Source organism: Pan troglodytes, chromosome 6, assembly GCF_028858775.2.
Source record: "Pan troglodytes isolate AG18354 chromosome 6, NHGRI_mPanTro3-v2.0_pri, whole genome shotgun sequence".
NCBI classification, from domain to species: Eukaryota; Metazoa; Chordata; class Mammalia; order Primates; family Hominidae; genus Pan; species Pan troglodytes.
This window is the reverse complement of record NC_072404.2, coordinates 143,671,982-143,682,084: the sequence shown is the minus strand read 5'-3', so window position 1 is coordinate 143,682,084 and position 10,103 is coordinate 143,671,982.

The following is a 10,103-nucleotide window of genomic DNA, read 5'->3' as shown; positions in this document are numbered from 1 at the left end:
TACTTGCAGGGATGAGGGGCATGGAGGAGGGGGTGCCAGGACCCCAAAGATCACCTCCACATGTTTCCCACAGCTCAGGGAGCCTCTGTGTCCCCCAGTGCCACTGTCTTCCCACCAGGCTATGAGCCCCTCTATTTGTTCAGTTTTGTTTCTCTGGAGCCTGGCACAGCATCGGGCACACAGTAGGCACTCAGAAATATTTGCCCAGCTCCTCGCTTACCATCATTTAATCTGTCTGACCCAGGACCTGCCAGAATTGGCCAAAGGGCTGCCATTTGCACTCCTCCTCCCAGCACCCCCTGACCCCTGGCAGCCCAAGAATGAGCATGGTGGCACGGGAGGCCACAGGATTCCTCTAGAATCCTGTTTTTCATAATCTAGCCTCCAGCAAGGGATTTGGGAATTCCTCAAACAGCCAGTGTGCATTTGTGCATACACAGTTAGCCTGCCAGCTCTCAACATGCCATGAAAGACATCCACAAAGCAGCCCTCCTGGCCAGACTGGGCTGGGCAGCTCCAGACCTCCACGATGCTGTCCAAACCTCTTGGGGCTCTCTGATCTGTGCCAGTGCCTCATTCCTCATCCCTGGACCCCCTGGCAGCAGCAGCAGCTGGCCCCTGAGACAGTAGCTTCCTGCCCTGCCTCCTTGGCTGGGACTCATCTGCATTTGGCAGTGCTCAGATTAATCCCGATTACCTTCCCTGCTGACTGCGCAGGAGCTGAACAATTTCTCTGGCCCCCGCCCCCATCCCCTGGGAAAACACAGCTGAATGTTCCTGCAGCCAATGTCCTCACGAACCAAGAAGATTATGGCCATGTCGGGTTCTAGGAAGAGCAAGGCCAGAGTGTGTTCTTAGGAGGGCAGGAGGCACCGAGGGATCTCCTAGCTCCCTAAACGGGGCAAATGGAGCGAGGCTGTGAGCAGGAGTGATGCAACACCAACAGGCGGAGACTGGAGAGAAGATTAGAGAGGGAATGCAGAGGGAGGAGGACGACAGCCTCTTTTGCAGGAGCTTTTATTTATTCCTATTCTCTTTGAAGTTAGACATGAAGTGGAATCAGGAGGGGAAAAGCAGTAAAGAAGCAGGGAAAGAAAAAATCAAGAGTCAGGCAGCTGGTATGTGCCTCAGAGACCTGTGGGGGGACTTGCTTCGTGCCCAACCCTGTGCCTGGGCAGAAGGCCAGGAACCATCCTACCCTTAGGGATGCAAACATGTGACCATCAGAGAGAGGCTGCCAGGGCAACGTTTTCCTAGGAGACAGTACGATCCTGGAGGGCAAGGACCATGGCTCTCAATCACTTCTGTATCTGCAGTGCCTGGGACAGTGCGTGGTATACAGTAGTTGCTGAAGAAATAATAGCTATGTGCTAGGAGCTATTGAAAGGTCTTTGAATGCTAATTCATCATGTCCTTTCACAAGGCTGTGAGACAGATACTACTATCTTCATGGTAGAGAAGAGAAAATGGAAGCACAGAGAGGTTAAGTCACTTGCTCAGGGTCACACAGTTTGAAAGGAGCCAGGCTGGGATTCAAACCTGTGCAGGCTGACTTGAAAGACTGCTCTTATTCACCATTCTCTACCCTCTTGAAAAAAAAAGAGGGATCTTTTTCTACCCTTTTCTACAGACTCTTGAAAGAGTGAAAAGAAAAAAAATATGTTAGTTGTAGAATCGAAAGAGAGCATTTAAATTCAGTTTCTTATTTTATCAACTAAGGACTAGAGAGGAGAAGAGATTTGCCCAAGACCTTTGGCACTAGCAGCTACTAGTGGAGCTGGGGTTAGAACCTAGGTCTCCCAGTGCCTACTCCCAGGAGCTTCCTACCTCACCGGTTTGTCTTGGAAGAGAACAATCAGCGCCCTCCATGGTTTGTAAACTGACTATTTAATGGCATAATTGTCTGCTGGGCTTGGGAATCTGGTGGAAAGCAGACCTCTTCTTTACCTCCCCAGCCTTTCCTCAACCCGGTCAGGCTGGCTGCATAGGGCGGACCCGAGATCCTCAGGCCTCAGCAGCCTGGCCCAGCAGGAAGACATTGAAGCTCACCAGGAGGTGGCAGGGAGTGTCCCTGGGGGAAGCTGCTGAGGCCAGTGCTCAGGAAGGAACCAGGGCTCTGTCTGAGGACCAATTCCATCTGGGCCTGGTAAGGGACATGTGGCTGTCCAGTGTGAATGTTCTGTGCTTGTATATTTCAGCCTAAATTCCCAGTTCTTTGGCAACCTGAATACTGAACATTTTCAGAGTAGTTTTTCTCCCAAGGCGTTTGTTCTGGATCACTAGTGTCTGGTATATATCATTTTTGATTCAACATATTTAAAACTCATTTCCCCCCCAGACAAGACAAATAGAATTTGTAGCTTTCCATATGGGCTTTTCAAAAAGATTGGTACTGGGAGCCACTGGCTTCCTGGAGTGGTGTCATTTGATTAGCCCTGGTGTTCTTCCACTTATGGGGAGTGGGTAATTGCAGTTGTTCCAAGTGGGAGATGGTGTGATTGGGTTTTTCTCCTATGGGGAAAAACAAATCCTATCAGATAGATGAGTTTCTGGCATTTCCTATTCTTCTTTGAGACAGGATCTTCCAGAATAGAAGTCTCCCAGCAGTGCACATCCAGGAAGCATCCAGGCCAGGTTGGGCAGGGTTGAATAAGCTCTGGGCCTTTCACCTGGATGCCGGGAAGGTGCTTGGACCTATGAAAACCCCAGGGTGGGGTCAGGGGCCAATGCAGAGGTTTCCCAGAGAGCTCTGGGGCTGGGTCACTTCCCCACTGGCCAGTCTGTCATGCTGAATGCCCAGGACTTCCACAATGAGTCCCAGAGGTGAGATGACAGGGTCGGGGTCAGGGACCACTTCTGCAGGAGTTGCCACTTACCTTGTTTGTTAGGACACAGGCAGAGTGTTGGAATAGAGAGGATTGCCTGGAGGTTCCTAGGACCACAGCAAGAGGTGGTGTGGGGGGCTTCCCAGCTTCCCGGAGGCCCTTCTTCCCATGACAGGAGGGACAGTGGAGATAGCACCTACGCTGGTGACCTTGCTCTCTGCTTTTGTCTTGTGACCTGCTTGTGGGTGAGCCCTACCCCTTGGTTTCCACGTGACCCATAAAGTCTACTCATTTTCTGTCCAGGGTTCAGGCACAGAGAGAAAAGGCAAGGATGTAGAGGGAGAGGAGAGTCCCTGGAAGGAATGTCCCCAGCATATCAGCCTGGAGTTTCCATTCAGATTTCCCCAGCTCCCCAGACCCTCCCTCCCAGACTTGCCTCCTCCCTCCTGACAAAGCCTCAGCCCTACCCATAGCCCCAGCCACACCCCCTTTGAGGAGAGAAGGTGCTGGGTTGGGTGAGGAGCTCTGCGGGAGGACTGAACCAAGCTGTGGGCTCCTGGGCACCTGCCCATGAGCCAGGCCTGCATCTCCCAGACCTGCTTGTGGGTGAGCCTGCATGCTGACATGCTTGGCTGGGCTCTAGCCTTGGCTATTGGTGGCCCAGGGTTTGTGTGTGTGTGTGTGTGTGTGTGTGTGTGTGTCCCTTTGGAGCTATGTAGTTTGTGTACCAAAATAAGAAGGGAGCTGGGGAGTTGAGCCCTGATGAACTTTGTAACAATAAAGCCTTATCTTGTTAAATAAATCAAGCCTTGAATAAATGCCTGCTTATTCCTTGCCAATATTTTCCTGCTACCTAAGGCAACATAGCTCTGTGACCTTTAACCAGTCACCTAACCTCTCTGGGTCTATTTCCATATCTATAGAAAGTGGATATAATACTATTTGTTCTCCTCAATGCTGCTTATTGTAGAGATCAAATGTAATAACGTGTGTGAAAGTGCTTTATAGATGGCAAGGTGCTGTTCTGCTGTAAGGAATCCTTCTGATCATTATGCTTTTTGTAAAGCAATCAGAACAGCCATCCCTACAACATAAGGTGTCAACAACACGACCTCCATTAAAAGGGAAGAAAAAAAGAACAAATTTCCCAGTGGAAATAATGACCCCCCGACAAAGCAGAAAGACCAGTAAAATAACCCCAATGAGAGCAATAACAATTTGGATGACTTAATATCAAGCCCCAATCCACTATAACCAATAACAAAAATGTTCTTCATACTTATCAGAAGCAGTTGTCAGAGCCAAGGACAATCACTCCACCCTTTTCTAAATCTGGGGTCAAACATTATTTTTTATTTGATGCCGTGTGGTTGAAGTTAAGAGCCAGTCAGAGCTGGTTTTGGTTCTCAGTACAAAAGTAAAGGGTCAAAGGGAGTGAGTCTCTTCCTTCTCTCAGAAAGAAATCCAGACTGGGACAAGGTTCCAGAAAGCTGTCAGGAATCAGACAGGCCAGGAAAGAAAGGCTCAGAGCATTCCTGGAGGAAATCTGTTGTTTCTTCCTTCCCAAGACCCATTTCTCCTGCTTTTTGGTAACACACCCTCTTTTCCTTTGGGAAACTACCCTATCCCCATTCTCATTCCAAGTGCAATTGACCCCTTCCTTGGTTCGACTCAAATCTAGCCAATCACAGTACTGCATTTTCCTGGTCCCAGTGATTGGCTCAGCAATAGACATGTGATTCAAGCCAGACCAATGGGAGTCAGCTCTGGGGCTTTTGCTGGAACATTTAGGAAGGAGAGCTCTTTTTCCTGGGGAGTTGCCAACCTGGAAGGTATAGGACTGGAGTTTTTGATGATCACTTTTGCCACCGTCTAAGAATAAAGCCAATGCCAAAGGAAACAAAGCTGAGATGGAGAATGATTCCCGTTGACATGGTTTGAATACTGGTTCAACTGCATAGGAAAAGCAAGGCAAGTGAGGGTAAGCAAGTTTAGGATTGGCTAGTTTGAGTAATTTCAGTGGGCTCTGGAGCATGGGAGCTGGCTCTAGTTGTCTGGTACCTGGCTCTGGGAAGATTAGGGTAGGGGATAGTGGCCCTGAGTATGACAGCCCAATAGAGGAGGTGGTTGGGGTGTGGGCTTTAGATTGGTTGGTTTGCATTTGAAAGGTATGCACCCCTTGAGCTGTTTGCTATCTCTGGGAATTAGCTAACCCTGGGAGGATCGGTCCCTGCAGTGTCAGTGAGGTCCCAAGATGTCACAGCATCAGAAAATATAGGAAAAAAAAAAAAAGACCAACTAATACAGCTGGGATGGCTGGGGCTGGGGCCTCTCTCCACAGGGTCGCTTATCCTCTTGGAGGCTAGTCTGGGCTCCTTCGCATAGTGGCTGAAGATTTCCCTGCAGCGAGAGAGGACAAGCCCCCATGGGCAAGCACTTTTCCAACCTTTGCTTGTGTCTTGTTTGCTGTTGTCCCACTGTGGCAAGCAGGTCACGTGGCCAAGCCCAGTGTCAGTGTTGTGGGGAGCCTACATCGAGGGTGGACACCAGAAAGCAGGGGTCACACCTGGGCGCCATTGCCACAGCAATCTGCCCACAGCCTGCCCCAGCTGGCCCTTCTATCGGAGAGTAGTTCTGATGGTACGACTAAGCCAAAGCTTACCTTCTGCCACATTCTACCTGTTGGTCCCCAATCTCCCTCCAGTCTTGTCCACATGACAGGACTTTGGCAACCATATCTGGCTTGGAATCCTCTAAGTGGACAGACTGCTGAGCATTCCACCTCCCCTCATGCCACTTCTTTGTACCCAAATGCAAAGGGGACATGGGGCATCAGCTCTTGAGGTTAGAGACCCATTCAGCCAACAGGTTGTACCTACTCTGTGTAAGGATCTAGCCTAGATGCTGGGGATCTAGCGGGAAACAAAACAGACCAAAAGACAATCCTTGCCTGCTGGGAGCCCACATTCTTTTTTTTTTTTTTTTTTTTTTTTTTTGAGATGGAGTTTTGCTCTTGTTGCCCAGGCTGGAGTGCAATGGCACAATCTCGGCTCATGGCAACCTCTGCCTCCCAGGTTCAAGTGATTCTCCTGCCTCATCCTCCCGAGCAGCTGGGATTACAGGCGCCCACCATCATGCCCGGCTAATTTTTTGTATTTTTAGTAGATACATGTTGGCCATGCTGGTTCTAAACTCCTGACCGCAGGTGATCCACCTGCCTCAGCCTCCCAAAGTATTGGGATTATAGGAGTGAGCCACTGCGCCTGGCAGAGCCTACATTCTTATTGGGGTACATATTAATAAACAAATGTACAAGTAAAATATATGAAAATGAAGATGAGTGGATGGGGTGAGGAACAGGAAAAAAATGACTATGTTTTTTTTGTTGTTGTTGAGACGGAGTCTCCCTGTGTCACCCAGGCTGGAGTGCAGTGGCGAGATCTTGGCTCACTATAGCCTCTGCCTCCCGGGTTCAAGTGATTCTCCCACCTCAGCCTCCCAAGTAGCTGGGATTACAGGTATGTGCCATCACTCTTGGCTAATTTTTGTATTTTTAGTAGAGACGGGGTTTTGCCATTTGGCCAGGCTGGTCTCGAACTCCTGACCTCAGGTCATCCACCCACCTTGCCCTCCCAAAGTGCTGGGATTACATTTGTGAGCCACCGCGCCCAGCCACAATGACCATGATTTAAAGAGCTCTTCATCTTAGAGAAGGAGCAGGACAGGAGACTAATGGAGGGGGCTTCCGGCAGTGCTGGTGGGGAAGGTGGGCAGACCTGTGGGTGAGCCCTGGAGCCAGCTCTGTGTGTGTGTGCATATGTGTGTGTGTGTGTACAGTCAACCCAGGCTGTAAGCTCCTCGACTTTAGGACACTTCCCAGCACTTTGGGAGGGTGAAATGGGAGGATCACTTAAGGCCAAGGGTTTGAGACCAGCCTGGGCAACATAGCAAGACCCCACCTCTAAAAAAAAAAAAAACTTAGCCAGGCATGGTGGCATGTTCCTGTAGTTCCATCCATTCAGGAGTCTGAGGTGGGAGGATCGCTTGAGCCCAGGAGTTTGAGGCTGCAGTGAGCTATGATGGCACCACTGCACTCCAGTCTGGGTGACAGAGTGAGACTCCATCACTAAACCAAACAAATAAGCACAATAAGAACAAACGAAAAACAACATTAGGATAGAGACATGGCCTGCAAGTGCATTTCCTAATGGATGTCCCTCTGGGGAGAGGTGGGGATGGGTGGGCAAGCAGAAAACGGCTGGAAATCTCTGTGTGTATGTGTTTGGGGCACAGATGGGGCAAGTAAAGAAATATCCATCAATCTCTGTCTTTGTATTTCTACATGTATATATATGTCACCTGGGCATTGCAAGTCAGGTTCTAATCCTCAGATGTGAGTTGTTTGGGGGCAGGTCTTATGAGGCTTCTAAGCATCAGTTCCGTCATCCATTTAAATTGACTGAGTAAAGAACACCCTGACATGCTCCCCCAAGGCTGGGCTGGACCCTCAATTGTTCCATCCTGAAGTATGGTGGGGGTTCCTAGACTGTTTCCATGAGCCCCAGATCATTGCTAGGCTGTGCAGACCGGCTCCAGATTTTGGGTCCAAAATCCAGAGGCAAAGTCCAAGCCCATGAGAGGAAGGGAGCCCCCACTTCTATGATTGTTTCGGGCCTGCGTGGGGGAGGCTCTGCTCCATATGGCTGACACAGCGCCTACAGCTCTCCCTCAGAGAAATGCGCACATTTTCTACACAGAAAGGGTGAAGCTGTGAGGGTTGGTGTTTCTCAGAAATTAAGGCATGAAAAGGGTGGGGCAGGGGTGCTTTTCTGGGGTGTGACTGGGGACATTTTCCCCAGATGGAACACCAACCTTCTGCAGGGAGGGTCCGTCTTTGTCTGGAAGCCTCCGGCGCTGGAGGGCCCAGTTTAGGCTGGCTGAAGGGAAACCCCAGAGGAAACGCTGGCAGGCCTCTGAACAGGCCCCTTGGTGTTTCCTTCTGCACTGTCGGAATCTCCTGGACTCAGGAGGATTCTGTCTGGGGAGGGTGGGGTAGGATGTGAGTAGTGACCTGCCCCTGGCCCTGGAAGGGGTCTAAGTAAGCAAGGGAAGAGATGGGATGAGCCGGCCACAGGCTGCTGCTGGATCAAGGTTGTGAAGGGAGAAATAGGAGCCTCGTTTCTGAGGCTTACAATGTACAATTTAGGGGTCATGTAGCTCCTGGGTAAATTACAATTTAGGGGTCATGCAGCTCCTGGCTCCAAGAGTCTGAACCTCCCCAGATTGCTCCTGGGGGTAACAGCACTGTTGTAAAATCTAAGATCAGTGCTTGAGATATTTTGCAGAGCCTACACTCCATGGATAAGCTGACCCCACCCAGAGCAGTAATCTGGCCCAACCAGTTCTGCCATCGCACCCAGGAACAGAAGACATTAAGAAAACCTAACTTGACCGGGTGTGATTCTATCCCCAACCTGACCAATCAGCACTCCCCACTTCCCAAGCCCTTACCGGCAAAATTATCTTTAAAACCCCCTGCTCTGGGGAGACTGATTAGAGTAATAGTAAAACTACCGTCTCCTGCACAGCCTGCTCTGCATGCGTTACTCTTTATTGGAATTCCCCTGTCTTGATAAATCGGTTCTGTCTACGCAGCAGGCAAGGTGAACCCATTGCGTGGTTACAAATGGTCTAAAGGCTTCTCTGCCTACACAGTGTTATTTAATATGGAGGGACAGCTGCACAGCAGGAATACCACGATGCCCCCTTGGGTGGGGGGAGTTGGCTTCTGTGGGACACCTGAGGCCCAGCAGGACTGGGGCAGAGCTTGAGGCCCTGATGTCTGCTGCTTTGGCTTTTTCCTGTGAGCTTCAGGACTTGCCTCTCCCTGCCCCTTGCAGCTGGTTCTTACCATTCCTTCCTTGTTTGATTTGCTAAATCCCTGTCTTAGTTCACTGTTACACACCCGCACTGACAGTCTGCCGTCCCCCCAAGGCCCTGGGACATCTGCCAGGCAGTGAAATCAAATGTGCTCTTTAAATACAGCTCAGCTCCACGTCACATTCTCCTTCTCCCTCTTCTCTCCCCACCTCCTCTCCTTCCTTCCCAGGAATGCAACATTGCCCAGGCAGGGGACGGGCCAGGCTGAACTGGACATTTCCAAAAAGTGTTTCTTCTGGAAATTTCACCCAAAAGGAAAGGGTCTGGTATAATGGACTCCCATGTATCTGTCACTTAGCTTTAGCAATTCTCAACATTTTGCTGATCTTGTTGATATATATATAGATATATAGTTATATATATAAAGTTTATATAATATTTATAAAAAATTATAAGATATATTAAATTGTTTTGCTGAAGTTTTTTAAGGTTAATCCCAGGCATTGTGCTATTTCACCCTAAACTTCTGTTTGCATCTATCACGAATGCATAAGGAAGCACTGAAGAATAACTACACCACCATGCCATCATTATACCTAGTAAAATTAACTAGAATTTCTTATCAGCATCTGAAATGGAATTGGGACACATGTTCTCAGGACCTTCTGAGGTTGTGTCACTGGCAAAAAAGTTTAAAAGAAAGAAAGAAAGAAAGAAGAAAGAAAGAAAGAAAACAGAGCCCACATTTAAATTTTCCTCATCTCAAAGTTATCTTTTATACAGTTGATTTGGACCTCTATTTGAACTCAGAATGGTTTGTTGAACAAATTAAGATTAAGCGGAATACTAATAAGGAGTCTAACATTTGATAGGTATGTTTTAAGCTTTTTGAATAATTTGCTTACATGTTAAATAATGGGCTTGCTATCCAAGAATCTCAATTTTTTTTTTTTTTTTTTTTGAGACAGAGTCTCACCTGCTACCCAGGCTGGAGTGCAGTGGCATGATCTCGGTTCACTGCCACCTCTGCCTCCTGAGTTCAAGCGATTCTCCTGCCTCAGCCTGCCAAGTAGCTGGGATTACAGGCACGTGCCACCATGCCTGGCTACTTTTTGTATTTTCAGTAGAGATGGGGTTTTGCTATGTTGGCCAGGCTTGTCTCGAACTCTTGGTCTCAAGTGATCCACCCACCTTGACCTTCCAAAGTGCTGGGATTATAGGCATGAGCCATCGTGCCTGGCCCAAGAATCTCAATTCTTCTGCCCACCAAATCAGAATGGAGGGGTACATTGTGCTGGGCATTGTGCCAAACTAGTTGCATCATGAGGTGATGCTGAACTCTTTATTTCTTCTCTCTTCATTCCCCTCATCCCTCTTTCCCTGTGGATCCTGTCCTTC